The sequence below is a fragment of the Conger conger genome, unplaced genomic scaffold, assembly GCF_963514075.1.
Source record: "Conger conger unplaced genomic scaffold, fConCon1.1 SCAFFOLD_120, whole genome shotgun sequence".
NCBI lineage: Eukaryota > Metazoa > Chordata > Actinopteri > Anguilliformes > Congridae > Conger > Conger conger.
The window spans coordinates 35,001-61,500 of NW_026890316.1; the positions used below are offsets into that span (position 1 = coordinate 35,001).

Here is a 26,500-nt window from a genome sequence, read left to right on the forward strand (position 1 = left end):
GCGAAATCAATGTACATTATCGTATTTTGGACATTGTTTGAAATAACGACCTTACTTCCTTAAAAAAGAATTATACAAAGTTAGTTTCTAGGCGTTTATTCATGAGAGCTCTCGCTGACTGCCGGGTCTTCGCTTACGGCCACACCGCGCTGAGAACGCCCGATCTCGTCTGATCTCGGAAGCTAAGCAACGTCGGGCCTGCTTAGTACTTGGATGGGAGACCGCCTGGGAATACCAGGTGCTGTGAGCATTTTACCAGCGAAATCAATGTACATTATCGTATTTTGGACATTGTTTGAAATAACGACCTTACTTCCTTAAAAAAGAATTATACAAAGTTAGTTTCTAGGCGTTTATTCATGAGAGCTCTCGCTGACTGCCGGGTCTTCGCTTACGGCCACACCGCGCTGAGAACGCCCGATCTCGTCTGATCTCGGAAGCTAAGCAACGTCGGGCCTGGTTAGTACTTGGATGGGAGACCGCCTGGGAATACCAGGTGCTGTGAGCATTTTACCAGCGAAATCAATGTACATTATCGTATTTTGGACATTGTTTGAAATAACGACCTTACTTCCTTAAAAAAGAATTATACAAAGTTAGTTTCTAGGCGTTTATTCATGAGAGCTCTCGCTGACTGCCGGGTCTTCGCTTGCGGCCACACCGCGCTGAGAACGCCCGATCTCGTCTGATCTCGGAAGCTAAGCAACGTCGGGCCTGGTTAGTACTTGGATGGGAGACCGCCTGGGAATACCAGGTGCTGTGAGCATTTTACCAGCGAAATCAATGTACATTATCGTATTTTGGACATTGTTTGAAATAACGACCTTACTTCCTTAAAAAAGAATTATACAAAGTCAGTTTCTAGGCGTTTATTCATGAGAGCTCTCGCTGACTGCCGGGTCTTCGCTTACGGCCACACCGCGCTGAGAACGCCCGATCTCGTCTGATCTCGGAAGCTAAGCAACGTCGGGCCTGGTTAGTACTTGGATGGGAGACCGCCTGGGAATACCAGGTGCTGTGAGCATTTTACCAGCGAAATCAATGTACATTATCGTATTTTGGACATTGTTTGAAATAACGACCTTACTTCCTTAAAAAAGAATTATACAAAGTTAGTTTCTAGGCGTTTATTCATGAGAGCTCTCGCTGACTGCCGGGTCTTCGCTTACTGCACACCGCGCTGAGAACGCCCGATCTCGTCTGATCTCGGAAGCTAAGCAACGTCGGGCCTGCTTAGTACTTGGATGGGAGACCGCCTGGGAATACCAGGTGCTGTGAGCATTTTACCAGCGAAATCAATGTACATTATCGTATTTTGGACATTGTTTGAAATAACGACCTTACTTCCTTAAAAAAGAATTATACAAAGTTAGTTTCTAGGCGTTTATTCATGAGAGCTCTCGCTGACTGCCGGGTCTTCGCTTACGGCCACACCGCGCTGAGAACGCCCGATCTCGTCTGATCTCGGAAGCTAAGCAACGTCGGGCCTGCTTAGTACTTGGATGGGAGACCGCCTGGGAATACCAGGTGCTGTGAGCATTTTACCAGCGAAATCAATGTACATTATCGTATTTTGGACATTGTTTGAAATAACGACCTTACTTCCTTAAAAAAGAATTATACAAAGTTAGTTTCTAGGCGTTTATTCATGAGAGCTCTCGCTGACTGCCGGGTCTTCGCTTACGGCCACACCGCGCTGAGAACGCCCGATCTCGTCTGATCTCGGAAGCTAAGCAACGTCGGGCCTGGTTAGTACTTGGATGGGAGACCGCCTGGGAATACCCGGTGCTGTGAGCATTTTACCAGCGAAATCAATGTAAATTATCGTATTTTGGACATTGTTTGAAATAACGACCTTACTTCCTTAAAAAAGAATTATACAAAGTTAGTTTCTAGGCGTTTATTCATGAGAGCTCTCGCTGACTGCCGGGTCTTCGCTTACGGCCACACCGCGCTGAGAACGCCCGATCTCGTCTGATCTCGGAAGCTAAGCAACGTCGGGCCTGGTTAGTACTTGGATGGGAGACCGCCTGGGAATACCAGGTGCTGTGAGCATTTTACCAGCGAAATCAATGTAAATTATCGTATTTTGGACATTGTTTGAAATAACGACCTTACTTCCTTAAAAAAGAATTATACAAAGTTAGTTTCTAGGCGTTTATTCATGAGAGCTCTCGCTGACTGCCGGGTCTTCGCTTACGGCCACACCGCGCTGAGAACGCCCGATCTCGTCTGATCTCGGAAGCTAAGCAACGTCGGGCCTGGTTAGTACTTGGATGGGAGACCGCCTGGGAATACCAGGTGCTGTGAGCATTTTACCAGCGAAATCAATGTAAATTATCGTATTTTGGACATTGTTTGAAATAACGACCTTACTTCCTTAAAAAAGAATTATACAAATTTAGTTTCTAGGCGTTTATTCATGAGAGCTCTCGCTGACTGCCGGGTCTTCGCTTACGGCCACACCGCGCTGAGAACGCCCGATCTCGTCTGATCTCGGAAGCTAAGCAACGTCGGGCCTGGTTAGTACTTGGATGGGAGACCGCCTGGGAATACCCGGTGCTGTGAGCATTTTACCAGCGAAATCAATGTAAATTATCGTATTTTGGACATTGTTTGAAATAACGACCTTACTTCCTTAAAAAAGAATTATACAAAGTTAGTTTCTAGGCGTTTATTCATGAGAGCTCTCGCTGACTGCCGGGTCTTCGCTTACGGCCACACCGCGCTGAGAACGCCCGATCTCGTCTGATCTCGGAAGCTAAGCAACGTCGGGCCTGGTTAGTACTTGGATGGGAGACCGCCTGGGAATACCAGGTGCTGTGAGCATTTTACCAGCGAAATCAATGTAAATTATCGTATTTTGGACATTGTTTGAAATAACGACCTTACTTCCTTAAAAAAGAATTATACAAAGTTAGTTTCTAGGCGTTTATTCATGAGAGCTCTCGCTGACTGCCGGGTCTTCGCTTACGGCCACACCGCGCTGAGAACGCCCGATCTCGTCTTATCTCGGAAGCTAAGCAACGTCGGGCCTGGTTAGTACTTGGATGGGAGACCGCCTGGGAATACCAGGTGCTGTGAGCATTTTACCAGCGAAATCAATGTAAATTATCGTATTTTGGACATTGTTTGAAATAACGACCTTACTTCCTTAAAAAAGAATTATACAAAGTTAGTTTCTAGGCGTTTATTCATGAGAGCTCTCGCTGACTGCCGGGTCTTCGCTTACGGCCACACCGCGCTGAGAACGCCCGATCTCGTCTGATCTCGGAAGCTAAGCAACGTCGGGCCTGGTTAGTACTTGGATGGGAGACCGCCTGGGAATACCAGGTGCTGTGAGCATTTTACCAGCGAAATCAATGTAAATTATCGTATTTTGGACATTGTTTGAAATAACGACCTTACTTCCTTAAAAAAGAATTATACAAAGTTAGTTTCTAGGCGTTTATTCATGAGAGCTCTCGCTGACTGCCGGGTCTTCGCTTACGGCCACACCGCGCTGAGAACGCCCGATCTCGTCTGATCTCGGAAGCTAAGCAACGTCGGGCCTGGTTAGTACTTGGATGGGAGACCGCCTGGGAATACCAGGTGCTGTGAGCATTTTACCAGCGAAATCAATGTAAATTATCGTATTTTGGACATTGTTTGAAATAACGACCTTACTTCCTTAAAAAAGAATTATACAAAGTTAGTTTCTAGGCGTTTATTCATGAGAGCTCTCGCTGACTGCCGGGTCTTCGCTTACGGCCACACCGCGAGAACGCCAGATCTCGTGAGACCGGAAGTGATTGGAGACGCGCGAAGCTGCGAATTGTTTGGTCAGCTGCGTTTGTTTTTGCAGAAAAAGTTGGGAAATCGCAAAACTTTCAATAAATACATATTGCCTACGGTTGGTTCGCTCCCCCCCGACAGCTTTGCTGTTTGGGGGAACAAAAGCGAAGAAAATGGAGACGGATAAATCGAAGACGGCAGCAAGAAAAAATACGAACACGAAGGAAGGAAAGACGGAGACACCGGTGAGAATATTTGACAAAGCTCTTACCTTGAGTGTTGAAATAGAAGGAGAAGAGATGATATCCATGATGGAATTATTAAGAGCAACGAGAGATGTATGTGGGAACGTGATCGGGTGTCGTTTTAAAGCGGCGAAAAAGTATGAAATAACGATGAATAATGTGAAAGGGAAAGAAAGGCTGATGGACGGTTTTAAAATTAAAAACTGTAGAATCATGGCCAGGGAGATAGTCAACGATGAGTTGATGGTCTCCTTCCTAAATCTGCCCACTTACATCGAAGACAAAGAAATCGTAAACAAGTTAACCGAATGGGGAGTAAGGGCGCTATCGCCGATTAAGAGAAGGATGTGGCCGGGAACGGATATCGCGGACGGCACAAGATTTCTGAGAGTAAAATTCAATGAGTCGGTAAAATCACTGCCGTACTCAACAAAGTTTGAGACCATGGAAGGGCTACAGTTCTTCCGAGTTATACACGACAGGCAGCTAAAGGTGTGCAGGCTATGTGTGCAGCCGGGGCACATACTGAGAGAATGTCCGGATTTTAAATGCTTTAAATGTGGAAGACAGGGACACTATGCACGAGAGTGCATAAACCTATGTGAAATTTGCTTTGGAAAAAAAAGCGAATGCGGATGCGCGGAAAGAGAGGAAGAAAATGAGGAAGACTCCTCTCAGATCGAGGGGGAGATGGAGGAGGAGGAGGAAGACGGAGAGACTGCTGTCGTGGAGAGAGAAGTGGGAGAACGAAGGGTTCGAGAGTCTGTACGGGAGAGGAGTGGAGGGCGGCGAGAGACCGAGACGCGCGGAAAGACGGCGAGAGCGGCTCCCGCGGTGGGGAAAAAAGAAGAGAAAGAGGCAGTGGAAGGGGAAAAGGAGAAGGAAAACGAAGAGAAGAAGGAAATAACGGACGACGCAATGCCGGAGAGCCAGGACATGGACAGCCTGACAGACACGGACGAGGAGGCGAGAGTTTTAACGGCGCAGGTTCTGGCTGCGAGGAAAAGAGGACTGGACACGACTGGGAAATACGGGAAAGGACGAGACAAGGGGGGAAAGGTAAAGAAAAAAGCTTTTCAATTATAGATGTTATTTCATGAACTGTCTTGTAACAATGGTTAAAATAACATCACTAAATGTAAACGGTGTAAGGAACATGACAAAGTTTGAACAAACAAAAACTGTCTGTAACTCTGAGATAATGTGTTTACAAGAAACGAATTGGGATGACAGCAAAGTGGATGAAATGGGGAAAAGATGGGACGGAATGATTTTTGCAAACAATGGTAGCGAACGGTCGTGTGGGGTTGCTATCTTAATAAAAAATGGCTTAGTGCGAAACATCAAAAAAACATATAGTGATACGAGCGGGCGGGTTATCGTAATTGACTTTGAATACCAAGATAAAGAGTACAAACTGATTAATATATATGCGCCAAATATAGAGGCAGAGAGAAGAGAATTTTTTAAACAATTAAAACCTCTATGTGTAGGAAACTGTATTGTAATTGGGGATTTCAATGTGTGGTGTAGTAGGCTGGATGCTTCGCGATGTGCCAATTTTAAATGGGACACGTCACGTCGAGAATTATATAGCATTATGACAGATAATAGACTGATGGATGTGTGGAGATTAGAAAACCCAGCGAAAAAAGTTTTTTCGAGAAGGCAGGTGGTGATGGGTGAATTAAAACAAAGCAGGATTGATTTATGCCTGATAAAAGACAGTAGTGTAAATGATTTTAAAAACGCGCAATATGAATTTACAACGATTAGCGATCACGCTGTGCTGTCAGTAATGATAGGTGTAGGGCAAGAGAAACAAAAAGGCGGGACGTGGTGTCTAAATGTATGCCTATTAAAAGAGAGAGGGTATAGAGAAATAATTGATAAGTGCATTAGAGAGGAACTTGAAAATGAAGTAAAAGGCATAGACATTGGCCTATGGTGGGAGGCCCTTAAAGCTAAAATTAAAAAAGTAAGTATAAGATATGCAAAGCATAGGAATTTTAAAGAAAAGATAAAGGAAAAGGAACTTAGAGAGAGAATGCTAAGAGAGATGGAGAGGTCAGAGGATGAAAATGACTATAACATAGAAGAATATGTTAAATTAAGGGCGGAGCTGCAGACGCATGAGGAGAGAAGATGTATGGGGGCTATAATGAGGAGTAAGGCAAAGAATGTGATAGAAGGGGAGAAGTGTACTTCCTTCTTCCTTGGTATGGAAAAAAAGCGGCAAACGAAAAACAGAATTGAAGAACTAGAAGATGAAAAGGGTGAGAAAGTTAATGATCTTGTAGGTGTCCTAGAGATTGTTGAGGCCTTTTATAAAAACCTTTTTAAAAAAACTGGCAGTGACAAGGAGAGTAGGGAGAGAGTATTAGAGAAGGTAAGAATGAGAATATCTGAGGGAGAGAGTGAGGATTGTGACAAAACAATTGAAGTGGATGAAATTAAAACCGCAATAATGAGCGCCCAAGCCCGTAAAAGCCCGGGATTAGATGGTTTGCCGAACGATTTTTACAAAACGTTTGTTGATATCCTAGCGCCAATTTTACTGGACGTATTCAGATACATGGAGGATAAGGAGGTGGTCCCGGAGTCAATGGCAACAGGAGTCATAACTATAATTTATAAAAATCAAGGAAGCAGGCATAGGCTAGAAAATTACCGGCCTATAAGCCTGCTGAATAGTGACTACAAAATAGTGGCGAAGGTATTGGCGAACAGGTTAAAAGGGGTGCTGGGGAGCATAATCGCCCCAACACAAACATACAGTGTCCCAGGAAGAGACATAGCAGACATCAGCTGTTCAATAAGAGATGTGGTGAAATATATGAATACAAACAACAACGAAGGTGGCATTGTGTTGGCAGTTGATCTGAACAAAGCCTTTGACAGGGTGGAACATGAATATTTAACAGAAACAATGAGAAAATATGGTTTTGGGAAAAGAATGGTGACTTGGATAGAGCTTTTATATAGAAATGCTAAAAGCTGTGTGAAATGTAACGGAGTTTTAACGGATACTTTCCCATTAGAAAGATCGGTGAGGCAAGGCTGTCCCCTATCTGCGTTACTATATTGTATCTCTGCAGAACCGCTGGCAGACCTGGTGAAAAGTGACGGAGGGATAAGAGGGGTAAGCATACCGAGTGGAGGCTGTAGCCTTGTTTATCAGTATGCGGATGACACTACCTTCACTGTGAAAGATGAAGATAGTGTCAAACGGATCATGGAACTGATGCATACTTATGGTAGAGCATCGGGGGCAAAAATAAATGTAAATAAATCCAAAATGATGTATGTAGGTAGAGTTGAAAGAAAGGGATGTGGAATAGATTTTAAAATTGCAAAAGATTTTATTAAGATCTTGGGCATAAATATAGGAAGCAACGAAAAGGAGGCTAGGGATTTGACGTGGACAGGGTGTGTGAATAAAATAAAGCAAACACTGAACTTTTGGAAACAAAGGGGCCTACATCTAAAAGGGAAAGTAATTGTGTGTAACACATTGATGACATCAAAGCTTATATACGCATTAGGAGTACTTGACATGCCAGAATGGGTAACAAATGAAATAAATGGAATAATGACAAACTTTTTATGGGATGGGAAAGGGGTGAAAATATCACACAAAACCCTAATGGCTGAACACAAAATGGGGGGATTAAGATTGATAGATCTGAAACTAAAGAAGAAGGCCATAAGAATAAAGACCATTCAAAAATACCTGTTTGGAACGGTTGAGTATGGTTGGAAGAACTTTTTTAAAGATTTTCTAGACCAAAGTGGAGGGTGTAAGGACTATGGCTTACTCATGAGTTTTAAAAAAACACTAACGGAGAATATTCCCAATTTTTACAAGGAGGTGTTCGAAGCATGGGCGGGAATAATTAAAAAGGCAAAGTACGGATGTGAAGAGGTGGATACGGTTTTAAATCACCCGGTTTTTCTTAACCAGAAAGTGATGAATGATGGCAATATACTGTACAATAAGGCTTTTATTGGTGCAGGTTTAGGACAGGTGAAAGAGTACATGTACGAAGTGAAACCGGGGTTTTTACCTGTACAGGCGATATTTGACACCGTACGTGAGTATAACGAAGAAATAAGATTTGGAACTGTGAAAAATGTTTTTATGAAAATAAAAGAGAGTATACCCAGAGAGTGGGTAAAATTAATAAATGACGGGATTGGAAAAAGAAAAGAAGAATCGGTAAAGTTTCCTGAGTTGACTGTCGAAGGGAATACAATGAGAATGGAACTAAAAACAATGAAAGTTAAACATATATACAAAGTAATGACAGAGAATGAAATTAAAGAGCCAACGTCTGGAAAATTTTGGGGAGGAATATTTCCAGACTTAAACCATAAAGAAATGTGGGATAATTTGAATGTCAAATACAACGGAAGTGAATGTGAAAATAATGATTTTAAAATAAGACACAACAGAGTATATACAAATATAGTTTTACATCAAATTGATAAAAATAATAAAAGGGAATGTGATGTATGCAATGAACAACCAGAAACTCTGTTGCATATGATGTTGGAATGTGAGGACCTGAAAAGTTTTTACTCTGATTTGAGAAAATGTTTGGTGAAAAATTGGGTGGAATTATGTTTTGGACGCTTTGAATGGAGGAAACTGATTTTGTTTGGTGTGTGGAAAAAAAGGAAAAAGAAAGGCAATATGAATCTACTGAACTACGTACTGAGTCATGCAAGATACGCAATTATTTCAAGAAGAAATATGGCGCATTTTGAAGGGAAAAAAATCAGCGCATGGGTCTTGTTTGAATCAATGGTAAAAAGAAACATAAAATTGTTGTATGAATATGGACAAATTGATTTTGCGGAATGGTTTGTTGAGGGCAGTAACTTTGTGACAGTGACTAATGAAGGGAAAATACAATTTAATTTCTAAAGTAGTATGGATTATGATTTATTAAAATTTTGGTTTGTAAATAGTTTATTGGATAAACATCAGATATGAACTGTATATAATGGATATAATAGAAAAATGAAGTATGTATGATGTATATGATGTATAATGTGAAATTATTCTTTTTGTTTGTTTTGTCCTAAAAGTTTTTAAAATGTAAAATGTAAATATGGAAAATAAAATTTTTATAAAAAAAAAAAAAAAAGAACGCCCGATCTCGTCTGATCTCGGAAGCTAAGCAACGTCGGGCCTGGTTAGTACTTGGATGGGAGACCGCCTGGGAATACCAGGTGCTGTGAGCATTTTACCAGCGAAATCAATGTAAATTATCGTATTTTGGACATTGTTTGAAATAACGACCTTACTTCCTTAAAAAAGAATTATACAAATTTAGTTTCTAGGCGTTTATTCATGAGAGCTCTCGCTGACTGCCGGGTCTTCGCTTACGGCCACACCGCGCTGAGAACGCCCGATCTCGTCTGATCTCGGAAGCTAAGCAACGTCGGGCCTGGTTAGTACTTGGATGGGAGACCGCCTGGGAATACCCGGTGCTGTGAGCATTTTACCAGCGAAATCAATGTAAATTATCGTATTTTGGACATTGTTTGAAATAACGACCTTACTTCCTTAAAAAAGAATTATACAAAGTTAGTTTCTAGGCGTTTATTCATGAGAGCTCTCGCTGACTGCCGGGTCTTCGCTTACGGCCACACCGCGCTGAGAACGCCCGATCTCGTCTGATCTCGGAAGCTAAGCAACGTCGGGCCTGGTTAGTACTTGGATGGGAGACCGCCTGGGAATACCAGGTGCTGTGAGCATTTTACCAGCGAAATCAATGTAAATTATCGTATTTTGGACATTGTTTGAAATAACGACCTTACTTCCTTAAAAAAGAATTATACAAATTTAGTTTCTAGGCGTTTATTCATGAGAGCTCTCGCTGACTGCCGGGTCTTCGCTTACGGCCACACCGCGCTGAGAACGCCCGATCTCGTCTGATCTCGGAAGCTAAGCAACGTCGGGCCTGGTTAGTACTTGGATGGGAGACCGCCTGGGAATACCAGGTGCTGTGAGCATTTTACCAGCGAAATCAATGTAAATTATCGTATTTTGGACATTGTTTGAAATAACGACCTTACTTCCTTAAAAAAGAATTATACAAAGTTAGTTTCTAGGCGTTTATTCATGAGAGCTCTCGCTGACTGCCGGGTCTTCGCTTACGGCCACACCGCGCTGAGAACGCCCGATCTCGTCTGATCTCGGAAGCTAAGCAACGTCGGGCCTGGTTAGTACTTGGATGGGAGACCGCCTGGGAATACCAGGTGCTGTGAGCATTTTACCAGCGAAATCAATGTAAATTATCGTATTTTGGACATTGTTTGAAATAACGACCTTACTTCCTTAAAAAAGAATTATACAAAGTTAGTTTCTAGGCGTTTATTCATGAGAGCTCTCGCTGACTGCCGGGTCTTCGCTTACGGCCACACCGCGCTGAGAACGCCCGATCTCGTCTGATCTCGGAAGCTAAGCAACGTCGGGCCTGGTTAGTACTTGGATGGGAGACCGCCTGGGAATACCAGGTGCTGTGAGCATTTTACCAGCGAAATCAATGTAAATTATCGTATTTTGGACATTGTTTGAAATAACGACCTTACTTCCTTAAAAAAGAATTATACAAATTTAGTTTCTAGGCGTTTATTCATGAGAGCTCTCGCTGACTGCCGGGTCTTCGCTTACGGCCACACCGCGCTGAGAACGCCCGATCTCGTCTGATCTCGGAAGCTAAGCAACGTCGGGCCTGGTTAGTACTTGGATGGGAGACCGCCTGGGAATACCAGGTGCTGTGAGCATTTTACCAGCGAAATCAATGTAAATTATCGTATTTTGGACATTGTTTGAAATAACGACCTTACTTCCTTAAAAAAGAATTATACAAAGTTAGTTTCTAGGCGTTTATTCATGAGAGCTCTCGCTGACTGCCGGGTCTTCGCTTACGGCCACACCGCGCTGAGAACGCCCGATCTCGTCTGATCTCGGAAGCTAAGCAACGTCGGGCCTGGTTAGTACTTGGATGGGAGACCGCCTGGGAATACCAGGTGCTGTGAGCATTTTACCAGCGAAATCAATGTAAATTATCGTATTTTGGACATTGTTTGAAATAACGACCTTACTTCCTTAAAAAAGAATTATACAAAGTTAGTTTCTAGGCGTTTATTCATGAGAGCTCTCGCTGACTGCCGGGTCTTCGCTTACGGCCACACCGCGCTGAGAACGCCCGATCTCGTCTGATCTCGGAAGCTAAGCAACGTCGGGCCTGGTTAGTACTTGGATGGGAGACCGCCTGGGAATAACAGGTGCTGTGAGCATTTTACCAGCGAAATCAATGTAAATTATCGTATTTTGGACATTGTTTGAAATAACGACCTTACTTCCTTAAAAAAGAATTATACAAAGTTAGTTTCTAGGCGTTTATTCATGAGAGCTCTCGCTGACTGCCGGGTCTTCGCTTACGGCCACACCGCGCTGAGAACGCCCGATCTCGTCTGATCTCGGAAGCTAAGCAACGTCGGGCCTGGTTAGTACTTGGATGGGAGACCGCCTGGGAATACCAGGTGCTGTGAGCATTTTACCAGCGAAATCAATGTAAATTATCGTATTTTGGACATTGTTTGAAATAACGACCTTACTTCCTTAAAAAAGAATTATACAAAGTTAGTTTCTAGGCGTTTATTCATGAGAGCTCTCGCTGACTGCCGGGTCTTCGCTTACGGCCACACCGCGCTGAGAACGCCCGATCTCGTCTGATCTCGGAAGCTAAGCAACGTCGGGCCTGGTTAGTACTTGGATGGGAGACCGCCTGGGAATAACAGGTGCTGTGAGCATTTTACCAGCGAAATCAATGTAAATTATCGTATTTTGGACATTGTTTGAAATAACGACCTTACTTCCTTAAAAAAGAATTATACAAAGTTAGTTTCTAGGCGTTTATTCATGAGAGCTCTCGCTGACTGCCGGGTCTTCGCTTACGGCCACACCGCGCTGAGAACGCCCGATCTCGTCTGATCTCGGAAGCTAAGCAACGTCGGGCCTGGTTAGTACTTGGATGGGAGACCGCCTGGGAATACCAGGTGCTGTGAGCATTTTACCAGCGAAATCAATGTAAATTATCGTATTTTGGACATTGTTTGAAATAACGACCTTACTTCCTTAAAAAAGAATTATACAAATTTAGTTTCTAGGCGTTTATTCATGAGAGCTCTCGCTGACTGCCGGGTCTTCGCTTACGGCCACACCGCGCTCAGAACGCCCGATCTCGTCTGATCTCGGAAGCTAAGCAACGTCGGGCCTGGTTAGTACTTGGATGGGAGACCGCCTGGGAATACCCGGTGCTGTGAGCATTTTACCAGCGAAATCAATGTAAATTATCGTATTTTGGACATTGTTTGAAATAACGACCTTACTTCCTTAAAAAAGAATTATACAAAGTTAGTTTCTAGGCGTTTATTCATGAGAGCTCTCGCTGACTGCCGGGTCTTCGCTTACGGCCACACCGCGCTGAGAACGCCCGATCTCGTCTGATCTTGGAAGCTAAGCAACGTCGGGCCTGGTTAGTACTTGGATGGGAGACCGCCTGGGAATACCAGGTGCTGTGAGCATTTTACCAGCGAAATCAATGTAAATTATCGTATTTTGGACATTGTTTGAAATAACGACCTTACTTCCTTAAAAAAGAATTATACAAATTTAGTTTCTAGGCGTTTATTCATGAGAGCTCTCGCTGACTGCCGGGTCTTCGCTTACGGCCACACCGCGCTGAGAACGCCCGATCTCGTCTGATCTCGGAAGCTAAGCAACGTCGGGCCTGGTTAGTACTTGGATGGGAGACCGCCTGGGAATACCAGGTGCTGTGAGCATTTTACCAGCGAAATCAATGTAAATTATCGTATTTTGGACATTGTTTGAAATAACGACCTTACTTCCTTAAAAAAGAATTATACAAAGTTAGTTTCTAGGCGTTTATTCATGAGAGCTCTCGCTGACTGCCGGGTCTTCGCTTACGGCCACACCGCGCTGAGAACGCCCGATCTCGTCTGATCTCGGAAGCTAAGCAACGTCGGGCCTGGTTAGTACTTGGATGGGAGACCGCCTGGGAATAACAGGTGCTGTGAGCATTTTACCAGCGAAATCAATGTAAATTATCGTATTTTGGACATTGTTTGAAATAACGACCTTACTTCCTTAAAAAAGAATTATACAAAGTTAGTTTCTAGGCGTTTATTCATGAGAGCTCTCGCTGACTGCCGGGTCTTCGCTTACGGCCACACCGCGCTGAGAACGCCCGATCTCGTCTGATCTCGGAAGCTAAGCAACGTCGGGCCTGGTTAGTACTTGGATGGGAGACCGCCTGGGAATACCAGGTGCTGTGAGCATTTTACCAGCGAAATCAATGTAAATTATCGTATTTTGGACATTGTTTGAAATAACGACCTTACTTCCTTAAAAAAGAATTATACAAATTTAGTTTCTAGGCGTTTATTCATGAGAGCTCTCGCTGACTGCCGGGTCTTCGCTTACGGCCACACCGCGCTGAGAACGCCCGATCTCGTCTGATCTCGGAAGCTAAGCAACGTGGCGCCTGGTTAGTACTTGGATGGGAGACCGCCTGGGAATACCAGGTGCTGTGAGCATTTTACCAGCGAAATCAATGTAAATTATCGTATTTTGGACATTGTTTGAAATAACGACCTTACTTCCTTAAAAAAGAATTATACAAAGTTAGTTTCTAGGCGTTTATTCATGAGAGCTCTCGCTGACTGCCGGGTCTTCGCTTACGGCCACACCGCGCTGAGAACGCCCGATCTCGTCTGATCTCGGAAGCTAAGCAACGTCGGGCCTGGTTAGTACTTGGATGGGAGACCGCCTGGGAATACCAGGTGCTGTGAGCATTTTACCAGCGAAATCAATGTAAATTATCGTATTTTGGACATTGTTTGAAATAACGACCTTACTTCCTTAAAAAAGAATTATACAAATTTAGTTTCTAGGCGTTTATTCATGAGAGCTCTCGCTGACTGCCGGGTCTTCGCTTACGGCCACACCGCGCTCAGAACGCCCGATCTCGTCTGATCTCGGAAGCTAAGCAACGTCGGGCCTGGTTAGTACTTGGATGGGAGACCGCCTGGGAATACCCGGTGCTGTGAGCATTTTACCAGCGAAATCAATGTAAATTATCGTATTTTGGACATTGTTTGAAATAACGACCTTACTTCCTTAAAAAAGAATTATACAAAGTTAGTTTCTAGGCGTTTATTCATGAGAGCTCTCGCTGACTGCCGGGTCTTCGCTTACGGCCACACCGCGCTGAGAACGCCCGATCTCGTCTGATCTCGGAAGCTAAGCAACGTCGGGCCTGGTTAGTACTTGGATGGGAGACCGCCTGGGAATACCAGGTGCTGTGAGCATTTTACCAGCGAAATCAATGTAAATTATCGTATTTTGGACATTGTTTGAAATAACGACCTTACTTCCTTAAAAAAGAATTATACAAAGTTAGTTTCTAGGCGTTTATTCATGAGAGCTCTCGCTGACTGCCGGGTCTTCGCTTACGGCCACACCGCGCTGAGAACGCCCGATCTCGTCTGATCTCGGAAGCTAAGCAACGTCGGGCCTGGTTAGTACTTGGATGGGAGACAGCCTGGGAATACCAGGTGCTGTGAGCATTTTACCAGCGAAATCAATGTACATTATCGTATTTTGGACATTGTTTGAAATAACGACCTTACTTCCTTAAAAAAGAATTATACAAAGTTAGTTTCTAGGCGTTTATTCATGAGAGCTCTCGCTGACTGCCGGGTCTTCGCTTACGGCCACACCGCGCTGAGAACGCCCGATCTCGTCTGATCTCGGAAGCTAAGCAACGTCGGGCCTGGTTAGTACTTGGATGGGAGACCGCCTGGGAATACCAGGTGCTGTGAGCATTTTACCAGCGAAATCAATGTAAATTATCGTATTTTGGACATTGTTTGAAATAACGACCTTACTTCCTTAAAAAAGAATTATACAAAGTTAGTTTCTAGGCGTTTATTCATGAGAGCTCTCGCTGACTGCCGGGTCTTCGCTTACGGCCACACCGCGCTGAGAACGCCCGATCTCGTCTGATCTCGGAAGCTAAGCAACGTCGGGCCTGGTTAGTACTTGGATGGGAGACCGCCTGGGAATAACAGGTGCTGTGAGCATTTTACCAGCGAAATCAATGTAAATTATCGTATTTTGGACATTGTTTGAAATAACGACCTTACTTCCTTAAAAAAGAATTATACAAAGTTAGTTTCTAGGCGTTTATTCATGAGAGCTCTCGCTGACTGCCGGGTCTTCGCTTACGGCCACACCGCGCTGAGAACGCCCGATCTCGTCTGATCTCGGAAGCTAAGGAACGTCGGGCCTGGTTAGTACTTGGATGGGAGACCGCCTGGGAATACCAGGTGCTGTGAGCATTTTACCAGCGAAATCAATGTAAATTATCGTATTTTGGACATTGTTTGAAATAACGACCTTACTTCCTTAAAAAAGAATTATACAAATTTAGTTTCTAGGCATTTATTCATGAGAGCTCTCGCTGACTGCCGGGTCTTCGCTTACGGCCACACCGCGCTCAGAACGCCCGATCTCGTCTGATCTCGGAAGCTAAGCAACGTCGGGCCTGGTTAGTACTTGGATGGGAGACCGCCTGGGAATACCCGGTGCTGTGAGCATTTTACCAGCGAAATCAATGTAAATTATCGTATTTTGGACATTGTTTGAAATAACGACCTTACTTCCTTAAAAAAGAATTATACAAAGTTAGTTTCTAGGCGTTTATTCATGAGAGCTCTCGCTGACTGCCGGGTCTTCGCTTACGGCCACACCGCGCTGAGAACGCCCGATCTCGTCTGATCTTGGAAGCTAAGCAACGTCGGGCCTGGTTAGTACTTGGATGGGAGACCGCCTGGGAATACCAGGTGCTGTGAGCATTTTACCAGCGAAATCAATGTAAATTATCGTATTTTGGACATTGTTTGAAATAACGACCTTACTTCCTTAAAAAAGAATTATACAAATTTAGTTTCTAGGCGTTTATTCATGAGAGCTCTCGCTGACTGCCGGGTCTTCGCTTACGGCCACACCGCGCTGAGAACGCCCGATCTCGTCTGATCTCGGAAGCTAAGCAACGTCGGGCCTGGTTAGTACTTGGATGGGAGACCGCCTGGGAATACCAGGTGCTGTGAGCATTTTACCAGCGAAATCAATGTAAATTATCGTATTTTGGACATTGTTTGAAATAACGACCTTACTTCCTTAAAAAAGAATTATACAAAGTTAGTTTCTAGGCGTTTATTCATGAGAGCTCTCGCTGACTGCCGGGTCTTCGCTTACGGCCACACCGCGCTGAGAACGCCCGATCTCGTCTGATCTCGGAAGCTAAGCAACGTCGGGCCTGGTTAGTACTTGGATGGGAGACCGCCTGGGAATAACAGGTGCTGTGAGCATTTTACCAGCGAAATCAATGTAAATTATCGTATTTTGGACATTGTTTGAAATAACGACCTTACTTCCTTAAAAAAGAATTATACAAAGTTAGTTTCTAGGCGTTTATTCATGAGAGCTCTCGCTGACTGCCGGGTCTTCGCTTACGGCCACACCGCGCTGAGAACGCCCGATCTCGTCTGATCTCGGAAGCTAAGCAACGTCGGGCCTGGTTAGTACTTGGATGGGAGACCGCCTGGGAATACCAGGTGCTGTGAGCATTTTACCAGCGAAATCAATGTAAATTATCGTATTTTGGACATTGTTTGAAATAACGACCTTACTTCCTTAAAAAAGAATTATACAAATTTAGTTTCTAGGCGTTTATTCATGAGAGCTCTCGCTGACTGCCGGGTCTTCGCTTACGGCCACACCGCGCTGAGAACGCCCGATCTCGTCTGATCTCGGAAGCTAAGCAACGTCGGGCCTGGTTAGTACTTGGATGGGAGACCGCCTGGGAATACCCGGTGCTGTGAGCATTTTACCAGCGAAATCAATGTAAATTATCGTATTTTGGACATTGTTTGAAATAACGACCTTACTTCCTTAAAAAAGAATTATACAAAGTTAGTTTCTAGGCGTTTATTCATGAGAGCTCTCGCTGACTGCCGGGTCTTCGCTTACAGCCACACCGCGCTGAGAACGCCCGATCTCGTCTGATCTTGGAAGCTAAGCAACGTCGGGCCTGGTTAGTACTTGGATGGGAGACCGCCTGGGAATACCAGGTGCTGTGAGCATTTTACCAGCGAAATCAATGTAAATTATCGTATTTTGGACATTGTTTGAAATAACGACCTTACTTCCTTAAAAAAGAATTATACAAATTTAGTTTCTAGGCGTTTATTCATGAGAGCTCTCGCTGACTGCCGGGTCTTCGCTTACGGCCACACCGCGCTGAGAACGCCCGATCTCGTCTGATCTCGGAAGCTAAGCAACGTCGGGCCTGGTTAGTACTTGGATGGGAGACCGCCTGGGAATACCAGGTGCTGTGAGCATTTTACCAGCGAAATCAATGTAAATTATCGTATTTTGGACATTGTTTGAAATAACGACCTTACTTCCTTAAAAAAGAATTATACAAAGTTAGTTTCTAGGCGTTTATTCATGAGAGCTCTCGCTGACTGCCGGGTCTTCGCTTACGGCCACACCGCGCTGAGAACGCCCGATCTCGTCTGATCTCGGAAGCTAAGCAACGTCGGGCCTGGTTAGTACTTGGATGGGAGACCGCCTGGGAATACCAGGTGCTGTGAGCATTTTACCAGCGAAATCAATGTAAATTATCGTATTTTGGACATTGTTTGAAATAACGACCTTACTTCCTTAAAAAAGAATTATACAAAGTTAGTTTCTAGGCGTTTATTCATGAGAGCTCTCGCTGACTGCCGGGTCTTCGCTTACGGCCACACCGCGCTGAGAACGCCCGATCTCGTCTGATCTCGGAAGCTAAGCAACGTCGGGCCTGGTTAGTACTTGGATGGGAGACCGCCTGGGAATAACAGGTGCTGTGAGCATTTTACCAGCGAAATCAATGTAAATTATCGTATTTTGGACATTGTTTGAAATAACGACCTTACTTCCTTAAAAAAGAATTATACAAAGTTAGTTTCTAGGCGTTTATTCATGAGAGCTCTCGCTGACTGCCGGGTCTTCGCTTACGGCCACACCGCGCTGAGAACGCCCGATCTCGTCTGATCTCGGAAGCTAAGCAACGTCGGGCCTGGTTAGTACTTGGATGGGAGACCGCCTGGGAATACCAGGTGCTGTGAGCATTTTACCAGCGAAATCAATGTAAATTATCGTATTTTGGACATTGTTTGAAATAACGACCTTACTTCCTTAAAAAAGAATTATACAAAGTTAGTTTCTAGGCGTTTATTCATGAGAGCTCTCGCTGACTGCCGGGTCTTCGCTTACGGCCACACCGCGCTGAGAACGCCCGATCTCGTCTGATCTCGGAAGCTAAGCAACGTCGGGCCTGGTTAGTACTTGGATGGGAGACCGCCTGGGAATAACAGGTGCTGTGAGCATTTTACCAGCGAAATCAATGTAAATTATCGTATTTTGGACATTGTTTGAAATAACGACCTTACTTCCTTAAAAAAGAATTATACAAAGTTAGTTTCTAGGCGTTTATTCATGAGAGCTCTCGCTGACTGCCGGGTCTTCGCTTACGGCCACACCGCGCTGAGAACGCCCGATCTCGTCTGATCTCGGAAGCTAAGCAACGTCGGGCCTGGTTAGTACTTGGATGGGAGACCGCCTGGGAATACCAGGTGCTGTGAGCATTTTACCAGCGAAATCAATGTAAATTATCGTATTTTGGACATTGTTTGAAATAACGACCTTACTTCCTTAAAAAAGAATTATACAAATTTAGTTTCTAGGCGTTTATTCATGAGAGCTCTCGCTGACTGCCGGGTCTTCGCTTACGGCCACACCGCGCTCAGAACGCCCGATCTCGTCTGATCTCGGAAGCTAAGCAACGTCGGGCCTGGTTAGTACTTGGATGGGAGACCGCCTGGGAATACCCGGTGCTGTGAGCATTTTACCAGCGAAATCAATGTAAATTATCGTATTTTGGACATTGTTTGAAATAACGACCTTACTTCCTTAAAAAAGAATTATACAAAGTTAGTTTCTAGGCGTTTATTCATGAGAGCTCTCGCTGACTGCCGGGTCTTCGCTTACGGCCACACCGCGCTGAGAACGCCCGATCTCGTCTGATCTTGGAAGCTAAGCAACGTCGGGCCTGGTTAGTACTTGGATGGGAGACCGCCTGGGAATACCAGGTGCTGTGAGCATTTTACCAGCGAAATCAATGTAAATTATCGTATTTTGGACATTGTTTGAAATAACGACCTTACTTCCTTAAAAAAGAATTATACAAATTTAGTTTCTAGGCGTTTATTCATGAGAGCTCTCGCTGACTGCCGGGTCTTCGCTTACGGCCACACCGCGCTGAGAACGCCCGATCTCGTCTGATCTCGGAAGCTAAGCAACGTCGGGCCTGGTTAGTACTTGGATGGGAGACCGCCTGGGAATACCAGGTGCTGTGAGCATTTTACCAGCGAAATCAATGTAAATTATCGTATTTTGGACATTGTTTGAAATAACGACCTTACTTCCTTAAAAAAGAATTATACAAAGTTAGTTTCTAGGCGTTTATTCATGAGAGCTCTCGCTGACTGCCGGGTCTTCGCTTACGGCCACACCGCGCTGAGAACGCCCGATCTCGTCTGATCTCGGAAGCTAAGCAACGTCGGGCCTGGTTAGTACTTGGATGGGAGACCGCCTGGGAATACCAGGTGCTGTGAGCATTTTACCAGCGAAATCAATGTAAATTATCGTATTTTGGACATTGTTTGAAATAACGACCTTACTTCCTTAAAAAAGAATTATACAAAGTTAGTTTCTAGGCGTTTATTCATGAGAGCTCTCGCTGACTGCCGGGTCTTCGCTTACGGCCACACCGCGCTGAGAACGCCCGATCTCGTCTGATCTCGGAAGCTAAGCAACGTCGGGCCTGGTTAGTACTTGGATGGGAGACCGCCTGGGAATACCAGGTGCTGTGAGCATTTTACCAGCGAAATCAATGTACATTATCGTATTTTGGACATTGTTTGAAATAACGACCTTACTTCCTTAAAAAAGAATTATACAAAGTTAGTTTCTAGGCGTTTATTCATGAGAGCTCTCGCTGACTGCCGGGTCTTCGCTTACGGCCACACCGCGCTGAGAACGCCCGATCTCGTCTGATCTCGGAAGCTAAGCAACGTCGGGCCTGGTTAGTACTTGGATGGGAGACCGCCTGGGAATACCAGGTGCTGTGAGCATTTTACCAGCGAAATCAATGTACATTATCGTATTTTGGACATTGTTTGAAATAACGACCTTACTTCCTTAAAAAAGAATTATACAAAGTTAGTTTCTAGGCGTTTATTCATGAGAGCTCTCGCTGACTGCCGGGTCTTCGCTTACGGCCACACCGCGCTGAGAACGCCCGATCTCGTCTGATCTCGGAAGCTAAGCAACGTCGGGCCTGGTTAGTACTTGGATGGGAGACCGCCTGGGAATACCAGGTGCTGTGAGCATTTTACCAGCGAAATCAATGTAAATTATCGTATTTTGGACATTGTTTGAAATAACGACCTTACTTCCTTAAAAAAGAATTATACAAAGTTAGTTTCTAGGCGTTTATTCATGAGAGCTCTCGCTGACTGCCGGGTCTTCGCTTACGGCCACACCGCGCTGAGAACGCCCGATCTCGTCTGATCTCGGAAGCTAAGCAACGTCGGGCCTGGTTAGTACTTGGATGGGAGACCGCCTGGGAATACCAGGTGCTGTGAGCATTTTACCAGCGAAATCAATGTACATTATCGTATTTTGGACATTGTTTGAAATAACGACCTTACTTCCTTAAAAAAGAATTATACAAAGTTAGTTTCTAGGCGTTTATTCATGAGAGCTCTCGCTGACTGCCGGGTCTTCGCTTACGGCCACACCGCGCTGAGAACGCCCGATCTCGTCTGATCTCGGAAGCTAAGCAACGTCGGGCCTGGTTAGTACTTGGATGGGAGACCGCCTGGGAATACCAGGTGCTGTGAGCATTTTACCAGCGAAATCAATGTACATTATCGTATTTTGGACATTGTTTGAAATAACGACCTTACTTCCTTAAAAAAGAATTATACAAAGTTAGTTTCTAGGCGTTTATTCATGAGAGCTCTCGCTGACTGCCGGGTCTTCGCTTACGGCCACACCGCGCTGAGAACGCCCGATCTCGTCTGATCTCGGAAGCTAAGCAACGTCGGGCCTGGTTAGTACTTGGATGGGAGACCGCCTGGGAATACCAGGTGCTGTGAGCATTTTACCAGCGAAATCAATGTAAATTATCGTATTTTGGACATTGTTTGAAATAACGACCTTACTTCCTTAAAAAAGAATTATACAAAGTTAGTTTCTAGGCGTTTATTCATGAGAGCTCTCGCTGACTGCCGGGTCTTCGCTTACGGCCACACCGCGCTGAGAACGCCCGATCTCGTCTGATCTCGGAAGCTAAGCAACGTCGGGCCTGGTTAGTACTTGGATGGGAGACAGCCTGGGAATACCAGGTGCTGTGAGCATTTTACCAGCGAAATCAATGTACATTATCGTATTTTGGACATTGTTTGAAATAACGACCTTACTTCCTTAAAAAAGAATTATACAAAGTTAGTTTCTAGGCGTTTATTCATGAGAGCTCTCGCTGACTGCCGGGTCTTCGCTTACGGCCACACCGCGCTGAGAACGCCCGATCTCGTCTGATCTCGGAAGCTAAGCAACGTCGGGCCTGGTTAGTACTTGGATGGGAGACCGCCTGGGAATACCAGGTGCTGTGAGCATTTTACCAGCGAAATCAATGTAAATTATCGTATTTTGGACATTGTTTGAAATAACGACCTTACTTCCTTAAAAAAGAATTATACAAAGTTAGTTTCTAGGCGTTTATTCATGAGAGCTCTCGCTGACTGCCGGGTCTTCGCTTACGGCCACACCGCGCTGAGAACGCCCGATCTCGTCTGATCTCGGAAGCTAAGCAACGTCGGGCCTGGTTAGTACTTGGATGGGAGACCGCCTGGGAATAACAGGTGCTGTGAGCATTTTACCAGCGAAATCAATGTAAATTATCGTATTTTGGACATTGTTTGAAATAACGACCTTACTTCCTTAAAAAAGAATTATACAAAGTTAGTTTCTAGGCGTTTATTCATGAGAGCTCTCGCTGACTGCCGGGTCTTCGCTTACGGCCACACCGCGCTGAGAACGCCCGATCTCGTCTGATCTCGGAAGCTAAGCAACGTCGGGCCTGGTTAGTACTTGGATGGGAGACCGCCTGGGAATACCAGGTGCTGTGAGCATTTTACCAGCGAAATCAATGTAAATTATCGTATTTTGGACATTGTTTGAAATAACGACCTTACTTCCTTAAAAAAGAATTATACAAATTTAGTTTCTAGGCGTTTATTCATGAGAGCTCTCGCTGACTGCCGGGTCTTCGCTTACGGCCACACCGCGCTCAGAACGCCCGATCTCGTCTGATCTCGGAAGCTAAGCAACGTCGGGCCTGGTTAGTACTTGGATGGGAGACCGCCTGGGAATACCCGGTGCTGTGAGCATTTTACCAGCGAAATCAATGTAAATTATCGTATTTTGGACATTGTTTGAAATAACGACCTTACTTCCTTAAAAAAGAATTATACAAAGTTAGTTTCTAGGCGTTTATTCATGAGAGCTCTCGCTGACTGCCGGGTCTTCGCTTACGGCCACACCGCGCTGAGAACGCCCGATCTCGTCTGATCTTGGAAGCTAAGCAACGTCGGGCCTGGTTAGTACTTGGATGGGAGACCGCCTGGGAATACCAGGTGCTGTGAGCATTTTACCAGCGAAATCAATGTAAATTATCGTATTTTGGACATTGTTTGAAATAACGACCTTACTTCCTTAAAAAAGAATTATACAAATTTAGTTTCTAGGCGTTTATTCATGAGAGCTCTCGCTGACTGCCGGGTCTTCGCTTACGGCCACACCGCGCTGAGAACGCCCGATCTCGTCTGATCTCGGAAGCTAAGCAACGTCGGGCCTGGTTAGTACTTGGATGGGAGACCGCCTGGGAATACCAGGTGCTGTGAGCATTTTACCAGCGAAATCAATGTAAATTATCGTATTTTGGACATTGTTTGAAATAACGACCTTACTTCCTTAAAAAAGAATTATACAAAGTTAGTTTCTAGGCGTTTATTCATGAGAGCTCTCGCTGACTGCCGGGTCTTCGCTTACGGCCACACCGCGAGAACGCCAGATCTCGTGAGACCGGAAGTGATTGGAGACGCGCGAAGCTGCGAATTGTTTGGTCAGCTGCGTTTGTTTTTGCAGAAAAAGTTGGGAAATCGCAAAACTTTCAATAAATACATATTGCCTACGGTTGGTTCGCTCCCCCCCGACAGCTTTGCTGTTTGGGGGAACAAAAGCGAAGAAAATGGAGACGGATAAATCGAAGACGGCAGCAAGAAAAAATACGAACACGAAGGAAGGAAAGACGGAGACACCGGTGAGAATATTTGACAAAGCTCTTACCTTGAGTGTTGAAATAGAAGGAGAAGAGATGATATCCATGATGGAATTATTAAGAGCAACGAGAGATGTATGTGGGAACGTGATCGGGTGTCGTTTTAAAGCGGCGAAAAAGTATGAAATAACGATGAATAATGTGAAAGGGAAAGAAAGGCTGATGGACGGTTTTAAAATTAAAAACTGTAGAATCATGGCCAGGGAGATAGTCAACGATGAGTTGATGGTCTCCTTCCTAAATCTGCCCACTTACATCGAAGACAAAGAAATCGTAAACAAGTTAACCGAATGGGGAGTAAGGGCGCTATCGCCGATTAAGAGAAGGATGTGGCCGGGAACGGATATCGCGGACGGCACAAGATTTCTGAGAGTAAAATTCAATGAGTCGGTAAAATCACTGCCGTACTCAACAAAGTTTGAGACCATGGAAGGGCTACAGTTCTTCCGAGTTATACACGACAGGCAGCTAAAGGTGTGCAGGCTATGTGTGCAGCCGGGGCACATACTGAGAGAATGTCCGGATTTTAAATGCTTTAAATGTGGAAGACAGGGACACTATGCACGAGAGTGCATAAACCTATGTGAAATTTGCTTTGGAAAAAAAAGCGAATGCGGATGCGCGGAAAGAGAGGAAGAAAATGAGGAAGACTCCTCTCAGATCGAGGGGGAGATGGAGGAGGAGGAGGAAGACGGAGAGACTGCTGTCGTGGAGAGAGAAGTGGGAGAACGAAGGGTCCGAGAGTCTGTACGGGAGAGGAGTGGAGGGCGGCGAGAGACCGAGACGCGCGGAAAGACGGCGAGAGCGGCTCCCGCGGTGGGGAAAAAAGAAGAGAAAGAGGCAGTGGAAGGGGAAAAGGAGAAGGAAAACGAAGAGAAGAAGGAAATAACGGACGACGCAATGCCGGAGAGCCAGGACATGGACAGCCTGACAGACACGGACGAGGAGGCGAGAGTTTTAACGGCGCAGGTTCTGGCTGCGAGGAAAAGAGGACTGGACACGACTGGGAAATACGGGAAAGGACGAGACAAGGGGGGAAAGGTAAAGAAAAAAGCTTTTCAATTATAGATGTTATTTCATGAACTGTCTTGTAACAATGGTTAAAATAACATCACTAAATGTAAACGGTGTAAGGAACATGACAAAGTTTGAACAAACAAAAACTGTCTGTAACTCTGAGATAATGTGTTTACAAGAAACGAATTGGGATGACAGCAAAGTGGATGAAATGGGGAAAAGATGGGACGGAATGATTTTTGCAAACAATGGTAGCGAACGGTCGTGTGGGGTTGCTATCTTAATAAAAAATGGCTTAGTGCGAAACATCAAAAAAACATATAGTGATACGAGCGGGCGGGTTATCGTAATTGACTTTGAATACCAAGATAAAGAGTACAAACTGATTAATATATATGCGCCAAATATAGAGGCAGAGAGAAGAGAATTTTTTAAACAATTAAAACCTCTATGTGTAGGAAACTGTATTGTAATTGGGGATTTCAATGTGTGGTGTAGTAGGCTGGATGCTTCGCGATGTGCCAATTTTAAATGGGACACGTCACGTCGAGAATTATATAGCATTATGACAGATAATAGACTGATGGATGTGTGGAGATTAGAAAACCCAGCGAAAAAAGTTTTTTCGAGAAGGCAGGTGGTGATGGGTGAATTAAAACAAAGCAGGATTGATTTATGCCTGATAAAAGACAGTAGTGTAAATGATTTTAAAAACGCGCAATATGAATTTACAACGATTAGCGATCACGCTGTGCTGTCAGTAATGATAGGTGTAGGGCAAGAGAAACAAAAAGGCGGGACGTGGTGTCTAAATGTATGCCTATTAAAAGAGAGAGGGTATAGAGAAATAATTGATAAGTGCATTAGAGAGGAACTTGAAAATGAAGTAAAAGGCATAGACATTGGCCTATGGTGGGAGGCCCTTAAAGCTAAAATTAAAAAAGTAAGTATAAGATATGCAAAGCATAGGAATTTTAAAGAAAAGATAAAGGAAAAGGAACTTAGAGAGAGAATGCTAAGAGAGATGGAGAGGTCAGAGGATGAAAATGACTATAACATAGAAGAATATGTTAAATTAAGGGCGGAGCTGCAGACGCATGAGGAGAGAAGATGTATGGGGGCTATAATGAGGAGTAAGGCAAAGAATGTGATAGAAGGGGAGAAGTGTACTTCCTTCTTCCTTGGTATGGAAAAAAAGCGGCAAACGAAAAACAGAATTGAAGAACTAGAAGATGAAAAGGGTGAGAAAGTTAATGATCTTGTAGGTGTCCTAGAGATTGTTGAGGCCTTTTATAAAAACCTTTTTAAAAAAACTGGCAGTGACAAGGAGAGTAGGGAGAGAGTATTAGAGAAGGTAAGAATGAGAATATCTGAGGGAGAGAGTGAGGATTGTGACAAAACAATTGAAGTGGATGAAATTAAAACCGCAATAATGAGCGCCCAAGCCCGTAAAAGCCCGGGATTAGATGGTTTGCCGAACGATTTTTACAAAACGTTTGTTGATATCCTAGCGCCAATTTTACTGGACGTATTCAGATACATGGAGGATAAGGAGGTGGTCCCGGAGTCAATGGCAACAGGAGTCATAACTATAATTTATAAAAATCAAGGAAGCAGGCATAGGCTAGAAAATTACCGGCCTATAAGCCTGCTGAATAGTGACTACAAAATAGTGGCGAAGGTATTGGCGAACAGGTTAAAAGGGGTGCTGGGGAGCATAATCGCCCCAACACAAACATACAGTGTCCCAGGAAGAGACATAGCAGACATCAGCTGTTCAATAAGAGATGTGGTGAAATATATGAATACAAACAACAACGAAGGTGGCATTGTGTTGGCAGTTGATCT

General features: G+C 44.4%; 67 non-coding genes and 1 pseudogene across 67 annotated transcripts; all 68 read left to right on the top strand.

Annotated features, from left to right (window-relative positions):
* The first annotated feature begins 131 nt into the window (after positions 1 to 131).
* On the top strand, positions 132 to 250 carry LOC133119922 (5S ribosomal RNA). Its single transcript, XR_009706947.1, has one exon. It is a non-coding gene; the product is annotated as a 5S ribosomal RNA (ribosomal RNA).
* Positions 251 to 389: 139 nt separating this feature from the next.
* On the top strand, positions 390 to 508 carry LOC133119792 (5S ribosomal RNA). Its single transcript, XR_009706821.1, has one exon. It is a non-coding gene; the product is annotated as a 5S ribosomal RNA (ribosomal RNA).
* A 139-nt stretch (positions 509 to 647) lies between these two features.
* LOC133119880 (5S ribosomal RNA) lies at positions 648 to 766 on the top strand. The gene has a single exon (XR_009706906.1). It is a non-coding gene; the product is annotated as a 5S ribosomal RNA (ribosomal RNA).
* Positions 767 to 905: 139 nt separating this feature from the next.
* LOC133119793 (5S ribosomal RNA) lies at positions 906 to 1,024 on the top strand. Its single transcript, XR_009706822.1, has one exon. It is a non-coding gene; the product is annotated as a 5S ribosomal RNA (ribosomal RNA).
* A 139-nt stretch (positions 1,025 to 1,163) lies between these two features.
* Positions 1,164 to 1,281, top strand: LOC133119967 (5S ribosomal RNA; annotated as a pseudogene).
* Positions 1,282 to 1,420: 139 nt separating this feature from the next.
* LOC133119923 (5S ribosomal RNA) lies at positions 1,421 to 1,539 on the top strand. The gene has a single exon (XR_009706948.1). It is a non-coding gene; the product is annotated as a 5S ribosomal RNA (ribosomal RNA).
* Positions 1,540 to 1,678: 139 nt separating this feature from the next.
* LOC133119872 (5S ribosomal RNA) lies at positions 1,679 to 1,797 on the top strand. Its single transcript, XR_009706898.1, has one exon. It is a non-coding gene; the product is annotated as a 5S ribosomal RNA (ribosomal RNA).
* Positions 1,798 to 1,936: 139 nt separating this feature from the next.
* On the top strand, positions 1,937 to 2,055 carry LOC133119794 (5S ribosomal RNA). The gene has a single exon (XR_009706823.1). It is a non-coding gene; the product is annotated as a 5S ribosomal RNA (ribosomal RNA).
* Positions 2,056 to 2,194: 139 nt separating this feature from the next.
* LOC133119795 (5S ribosomal RNA) lies at positions 2,195 to 2,313 on the top strand. Its single transcript, XR_009706824.1, has one exon. It is a non-coding gene; the product is annotated as a 5S ribosomal RNA (ribosomal RNA).
* A 139-nt stretch (positions 2,314 to 2,452) lies between these two features.
* Positions 2,453 to 2,571, top strand: LOC133119873 (5S ribosomal RNA). Its single transcript, XR_009706899.1, has one exon. It is a non-coding gene; the product is annotated as a 5S ribosomal RNA (ribosomal RNA).
* Positions 2,572 to 2,710: 139 nt separating this feature from the next.
* Positions 2,711 to 2,829, top strand: LOC133119796 (5S ribosomal RNA). Its single transcript, XR_009706825.1, has one exon. It is a non-coding gene; the product is annotated as a 5S ribosomal RNA (ribosomal RNA).
* Positions 2,830 to 2,968: 139 nt separating this feature from the next.
* Positions 2,969 to 3,087, top strand: LOC133119947 (5S ribosomal RNA). The gene has a single exon (XR_009706972.1). It is a non-coding gene; the product is annotated as a 5S ribosomal RNA (ribosomal RNA).
* A 139-nt stretch (positions 3,088 to 3,226) lies between these two features.
* LOC133119797 (5S ribosomal RNA) lies at positions 3,227 to 3,345 on the top strand. Its single transcript, XR_009706826.1, has one exon. It is a non-coding gene; the product is annotated as a 5S ribosomal RNA (ribosomal RNA).
* Positions 3,346 to 3,484: 139 nt separating this feature from the next.
* LOC133119798 (5S ribosomal RNA) lies at positions 3,485 to 3,603 on the top strand. Its single transcript, XR_009706827.1, has one exon. It is a non-coding gene; the product is annotated as a 5S ribosomal RNA (ribosomal RNA).
* A 5,805-nt stretch (positions 3,604 to 9,408) lies between these two features.
* LOC133119874 (5S ribosomal RNA) lies at positions 9,409 to 9,527 on the top strand. Its single transcript, XR_009706900.1, has one exon. It is a non-coding gene; the product is annotated as a 5S ribosomal RNA (ribosomal RNA).
* A 139-nt stretch (positions 9,528 to 9,666) lies between these two features.
* Positions 9,667 to 9,785, top strand: LOC133119799 (5S ribosomal RNA). Its single transcript, XR_009706828.1, has one exon. It is a non-coding gene; the product is annotated as a 5S ribosomal RNA (ribosomal RNA).
* Positions 9,786 to 9,924: 139 nt separating this feature from the next.
* On the top strand, positions 9,925 to 10,043 carry LOC133119801 (5S ribosomal RNA). The gene has a single exon (XR_009706830.1). It is a non-coding gene; the product is annotated as a 5S ribosomal RNA (ribosomal RNA).
* A 139-nt stretch (positions 10,044 to 10,182) lies between these two features.
* LOC133119803 (5S ribosomal RNA) lies at positions 10,183 to 10,301 on the top strand. The gene has a single exon (XR_009706831.1). It is a non-coding gene; the product is annotated as a 5S ribosomal RNA (ribosomal RNA).
* Positions 10,302 to 10,440: 139 nt separating this feature from the next.
* LOC133119804 (5S ribosomal RNA) lies at positions 10,441 to 10,559 on the top strand. Its single transcript, XR_009706832.1, has one exon. It is a non-coding gene; the product is annotated as a 5S ribosomal RNA (ribosomal RNA).
* Positions 10,560 to 10,698: 139 nt separating this feature from the next.
* On the top strand, positions 10,699 to 10,817 carry LOC133119805 (5S ribosomal RNA). Its single transcript, XR_009706833.1, has one exon. It is a non-coding gene; the product is annotated as a 5S ribosomal RNA (ribosomal RNA).
* A 139-nt stretch (positions 10,818 to 10,956) lies between these two features.
* LOC133119806 (5S ribosomal RNA) lies at positions 10,957 to 11,075 on the top strand. The gene has a single exon (XR_009706834.1). It is a non-coding gene; the product is annotated as a 5S ribosomal RNA (ribosomal RNA).
* A 139-nt stretch (positions 11,076 to 11,214) lies between these two features.
* On the top strand, positions 11,215 to 11,333 carry LOC133119884 (5S ribosomal RNA). The gene has a single exon (XR_009706910.1). It is a non-coding gene; the product is annotated as a 5S ribosomal RNA (ribosomal RNA).
* Positions 11,334 to 11,472: 139 nt separating this feature from the next.
* On the top strand, positions 11,473 to 11,591 carry LOC133119807 (5S ribosomal RNA). Its single transcript, XR_009706835.1, has one exon. It is a non-coding gene; the product is annotated as a 5S ribosomal RNA (ribosomal RNA).
* Positions 11,592 to 11,730: 139 nt separating this feature from the next.
* On the top strand, positions 11,731 to 11,849 carry LOC133119885 (5S ribosomal RNA). The gene has a single exon (XR_009706911.1). It is a non-coding gene; the product is annotated as a 5S ribosomal RNA (ribosomal RNA).
* A 139-nt stretch (positions 11,850 to 11,988) lies between these two features.
* LOC133119808 (5S ribosomal RNA) lies at positions 11,989 to 12,107 on the top strand. Its single transcript, XR_009706836.1, has one exon. It is a non-coding gene; the product is annotated as a 5S ribosomal RNA (ribosomal RNA).
* A 139-nt stretch (positions 12,108 to 12,246) lies between these two features.
* LOC133119931 (5S ribosomal RNA) lies at positions 12,247 to 12,365 on the top strand. Its single transcript, XR_009706956.1, has one exon. It is a non-coding gene; the product is annotated as a 5S ribosomal RNA (ribosomal RNA).
* A 139-nt stretch (positions 12,366 to 12,504) lies between these two features.
* Positions 12,505 to 12,623, top strand: LOC133119897 (5S ribosomal RNA). Its single transcript, XR_009706922.1, has one exon. It is a non-coding gene; the product is annotated as a 5S ribosomal RNA (ribosomal RNA).
* Positions 12,624 to 12,762: 139 nt separating this feature from the next.
* On the top strand, positions 12,763 to 12,881 carry LOC133119809 (5S ribosomal RNA). Its single transcript, XR_009706837.1, has one exon. It is a non-coding gene; the product is annotated as a 5S ribosomal RNA (ribosomal RNA).
* A 139-nt stretch (positions 12,882 to 13,020) lies between these two features.
* On the top strand, positions 13,021 to 13,139 carry LOC133119887 (5S ribosomal RNA). The gene has a single exon (XR_009706912.1). It is a non-coding gene; the product is annotated as a 5S ribosomal RNA (ribosomal RNA).
* A 139-nt stretch (positions 13,140 to 13,278) lies between these two features.
* Positions 13,279 to 13,397, top strand: LOC133119810 (5S ribosomal RNA). The gene has a single exon (XR_009706838.1). It is a non-coding gene; the product is annotated as a 5S ribosomal RNA (ribosomal RNA).
* Positions 13,398 to 13,536: 139 nt separating this feature from the next.
* On the top strand, positions 13,537 to 13,655 carry LOC133119946 (5S ribosomal RNA). The gene has a single exon (XR_009706971.1). It is a non-coding gene; the product is annotated as a 5S ribosomal RNA (ribosomal RNA).
* A 139-nt stretch (positions 13,656 to 13,794) lies between these two features.
* On the top strand, positions 13,795 to 13,913 carry LOC133119811 (5S ribosomal RNA). The gene has a single exon (XR_009706839.1). It is a non-coding gene; the product is annotated as a 5S ribosomal RNA (ribosomal RNA).
* A 139-nt stretch (positions 13,914 to 14,052) lies between these two features.
* On the top strand, positions 14,053 to 14,171 carry LOC133119932 (5S ribosomal RNA). Its single transcript, XR_009706957.1, has one exon. It is a non-coding gene; the product is annotated as a 5S ribosomal RNA (ribosomal RNA).
* A 139-nt stretch (positions 14,172 to 14,310) lies between these two features.
* On the top strand, positions 14,311 to 14,429 carry LOC133119814 (5S ribosomal RNA). The gene has a single exon (XR_009706841.1). It is a non-coding gene; the product is annotated as a 5S ribosomal RNA (ribosomal RNA).
* Positions 14,430 to 14,568: 139 nt separating this feature from the next.
* On the top strand, positions 14,569 to 14,687 carry LOC133119942 (5S ribosomal RNA). The gene has a single exon (XR_009706967.1). It is a non-coding gene; the product is annotated as a 5S ribosomal RNA (ribosomal RNA).
* Positions 14,688 to 14,826: 139 nt separating this feature from the next.
* Positions 14,827 to 14,945, top strand: LOC133119815 (5S ribosomal RNA). Its single transcript, XR_009706842.1, has one exon. It is a non-coding gene; the product is annotated as a 5S ribosomal RNA (ribosomal RNA).
* Positions 14,946 to 15,084: 139 nt separating this feature from the next.
* On the top strand, positions 15,085 to 15,203 carry LOC133119888 (5S ribosomal RNA). Its single transcript, XR_009706913.1, has one exon. It is a non-coding gene; the product is annotated as a 5S ribosomal RNA (ribosomal RNA).
* A 139-nt stretch (positions 15,204 to 15,342) lies between these two features.
* Positions 15,343 to 15,461, top strand: LOC133119938 (5S ribosomal RNA). Its single transcript, XR_009706963.1, has one exon. It is a non-coding gene; the product is annotated as a 5S ribosomal RNA (ribosomal RNA).
* Positions 15,462 to 15,600: 139 nt separating this feature from the next.
* Positions 15,601 to 15,719, top strand: LOC133119933 (5S ribosomal RNA). The gene has a single exon (XR_009706958.1). It is a non-coding gene; the product is annotated as a 5S ribosomal RNA (ribosomal RNA).
* Positions 15,720 to 15,858: 139 nt separating this feature from the next.
* On the top strand, positions 15,859 to 15,977 carry LOC133119898 (5S ribosomal RNA). Its single transcript, XR_009706923.1, has one exon. It is a non-coding gene; the product is annotated as a 5S ribosomal RNA (ribosomal RNA).
* Positions 15,978 to 16,116: 139 nt separating this feature from the next.
* On the top strand, positions 16,117 to 16,235 carry LOC133119816 (5S ribosomal RNA). The gene has a single exon (XR_009706843.1). It is a non-coding gene; the product is annotated as a 5S ribosomal RNA (ribosomal RNA).
* Positions 16,236 to 16,374: 139 nt separating this feature from the next.
* On the top strand, positions 16,375 to 16,493 carry LOC133119889 (5S ribosomal RNA). Its single transcript, XR_009706914.1, has one exon. It is a non-coding gene; the product is annotated as a 5S ribosomal RNA (ribosomal RNA).
* Positions 16,494 to 16,632: 139 nt separating this feature from the next.
* On the top strand, positions 16,633 to 16,751 carry LOC133119817 (5S ribosomal RNA). The gene has a single exon (XR_009706844.1). It is a non-coding gene; the product is annotated as a 5S ribosomal RNA (ribosomal RNA).
* A 139-nt stretch (positions 16,752 to 16,890) lies between these two features.
* LOC133119875 (5S ribosomal RNA) lies at positions 16,891 to 17,009 on the top strand. The gene has a single exon (XR_009706901.1). It is a non-coding gene; the product is annotated as a 5S ribosomal RNA (ribosomal RNA).
* Positions 17,010 to 17,148: 139 nt separating this feature from the next.
* On the top strand, positions 17,149 to 17,267 carry LOC133119903 (5S ribosomal RNA). Its single transcript, XR_009706927.1, has one exon. It is a non-coding gene; the product is annotated as a 5S ribosomal RNA (ribosomal RNA).
* A 139-nt stretch (positions 17,268 to 17,406) lies between these two features.
* LOC133119818 (5S ribosomal RNA) lies at positions 17,407 to 17,525 on the top strand. Its single transcript, XR_009706845.1, has one exon. It is a non-coding gene; the product is annotated as a 5S ribosomal RNA (ribosomal RNA).
* A 139-nt stretch (positions 17,526 to 17,664) lies between these two features.
* On the top strand, positions 17,665 to 17,783 carry LOC133119820 (5S ribosomal RNA). Its single transcript, XR_009706846.1, has one exon. It is a non-coding gene; the product is annotated as a 5S ribosomal RNA (ribosomal RNA).
* A 139-nt stretch (positions 17,784 to 17,922) lies between these two features.
* Positions 17,923 to 18,041, top strand: LOC133119890 (5S ribosomal RNA). The gene has a single exon (XR_009706915.1). It is a non-coding gene; the product is annotated as a 5S ribosomal RNA (ribosomal RNA).
* A 139-nt stretch (positions 18,042 to 18,180) lies between these two features.
* LOC133119821 (5S ribosomal RNA) lies at positions 18,181 to 18,299 on the top strand. The gene has a single exon (XR_009706847.1). It is a non-coding gene; the product is annotated as a 5S ribosomal RNA (ribosomal RNA).
* Positions 18,300 to 18,438: 139 nt separating this feature from the next.
* On the top strand, positions 18,439 to 18,557 carry LOC133119891 (5S ribosomal RNA). The gene has a single exon (XR_009706916.1). It is a non-coding gene; the product is annotated as a 5S ribosomal RNA (ribosomal RNA).
* A 139-nt stretch (positions 18,558 to 18,696) lies between these two features.
* LOC133119822 (5S ribosomal RNA) lies at positions 18,697 to 18,815 on the top strand. The gene has a single exon (XR_009706848.1). It is a non-coding gene; the product is annotated as a 5S ribosomal RNA (ribosomal RNA).
* A 139-nt stretch (positions 18,816 to 18,954) lies between these two features.
* Positions 18,955 to 19,073, top strand: LOC133119934 (5S ribosomal RNA). Its single transcript, XR_009706959.1, has one exon. It is a non-coding gene; the product is annotated as a 5S ribosomal RNA (ribosomal RNA).
* A 139-nt stretch (positions 19,074 to 19,212) lies between these two features.
* Positions 19,213 to 19,331, top strand: LOC133119899 (5S ribosomal RNA). Its single transcript, XR_009706924.1, has one exon. It is a non-coding gene; the product is annotated as a 5S ribosomal RNA (ribosomal RNA).
* Positions 19,332 to 19,470: 139 nt separating this feature from the next.
* On the top strand, positions 19,471 to 19,589 carry LOC133119823 (5S ribosomal RNA). The gene has a single exon (XR_009706849.1). It is a non-coding gene; the product is annotated as a 5S ribosomal RNA (ribosomal RNA).
* Positions 19,590 to 19,728: 139 nt separating this feature from the next.
* LOC133119824 (5S ribosomal RNA) lies at positions 19,729 to 19,847 on the top strand. The gene has a single exon (XR_009706850.1). It is a non-coding gene; the product is annotated as a 5S ribosomal RNA (ribosomal RNA).
* A 139-nt stretch (positions 19,848 to 19,986) lies between these two features.
* Positions 19,987 to 20,105, top strand: LOC133119826 (5S ribosomal RNA). Its single transcript, XR_009706852.1, has one exon. It is a non-coding gene; the product is annotated as a 5S ribosomal RNA (ribosomal RNA).
* A 139-nt stretch (positions 20,106 to 20,244) lies between these two features.
* On the top strand, positions 20,245 to 20,363 carry LOC133119827 (5S ribosomal RNA). The gene has a single exon (XR_009706853.1). It is a non-coding gene; the product is annotated as a 5S ribosomal RNA (ribosomal RNA).
* Positions 20,364 to 20,502: 139 nt separating this feature from the next.
* LOC133119828 (5S ribosomal RNA) lies at positions 20,503 to 20,621 on the top strand. Its single transcript, XR_009706854.1, has one exon. It is a non-coding gene; the product is annotated as a 5S ribosomal RNA (ribosomal RNA).
* Positions 20,622 to 20,760: 139 nt separating this feature from the next.
* Positions 20,761 to 20,879, top strand: LOC133119829 (5S ribosomal RNA). The gene has a single exon (XR_009706855.1). It is a non-coding gene; the product is annotated as a 5S ribosomal RNA (ribosomal RNA).
* Positions 20,880 to 21,018: 139 nt separating this feature from the next.
* Positions 21,019 to 21,137, top strand: LOC133119830 (5S ribosomal RNA). The gene has a single exon (XR_009706856.1). It is a non-coding gene; the product is annotated as a 5S ribosomal RNA (ribosomal RNA).
* A 139-nt stretch (positions 21,138 to 21,276) lies between these two features.
* On the top strand, positions 21,277 to 21,395 carry LOC133119831 (5S ribosomal RNA). Its single transcript, XR_009706857.1, has one exon. It is a non-coding gene; the product is annotated as a 5S ribosomal RNA (ribosomal RNA).
* Positions 21,396 to 21,534: 139 nt separating this feature from the next.
* Positions 21,535 to 21,653, top strand: LOC133119943 (5S ribosomal RNA). Its single transcript, XR_009706968.1, has one exon. It is a non-coding gene; the product is annotated as a 5S ribosomal RNA (ribosomal RNA).
* A 139-nt stretch (positions 21,654 to 21,792) lies between these two features.
* Positions 21,793 to 21,911, top strand: LOC133119832 (5S ribosomal RNA). Its single transcript, XR_009706858.1, has one exon. It is a non-coding gene; the product is annotated as a 5S ribosomal RNA (ribosomal RNA).
* Positions 21,912 to 22,050: 139 nt separating this feature from the next.
* On the top strand, positions 22,051 to 22,169 carry LOC133119892 (5S ribosomal RNA). Its single transcript, XR_009706917.1, has one exon. It is a non-coding gene; the product is annotated as a 5S ribosomal RNA (ribosomal RNA).
* Positions 22,170 to 22,308: 139 nt separating this feature from the next.
* Positions 22,309 to 22,427, top strand: LOC133119833 (5S ribosomal RNA). Its single transcript, XR_009706859.1, has one exon. It is a non-coding gene; the product is annotated as a 5S ribosomal RNA (ribosomal RNA).
* Positions 22,428 to 22,566: 139 nt separating this feature from the next.
* Positions 22,567 to 22,685, top strand: LOC133119935 (5S ribosomal RNA). The gene has a single exon (XR_009706960.1). It is a non-coding gene; the product is annotated as a 5S ribosomal RNA (ribosomal RNA).
* A 139-nt stretch (positions 22,686 to 22,824) lies between these two features.
* On the top strand, positions 22,825 to 22,943 carry LOC133119900 (5S ribosomal RNA). The gene has a single exon (XR_009706925.1). It is a non-coding gene; the product is annotated as a 5S ribosomal RNA (ribosomal RNA).
* Positions 22,944 to 23,082: 139 nt separating this feature from the next.
* Positions 23,083 to 23,201, top strand: LOC133119834 (5S ribosomal RNA). The gene has a single exon (XR_009706860.1). It is a non-coding gene; the product is annotated as a 5S ribosomal RNA (ribosomal RNA).
* The last annotated feature ends 3,299 nt before the right edge of the window (positions 23,202 to 26,500 follow it).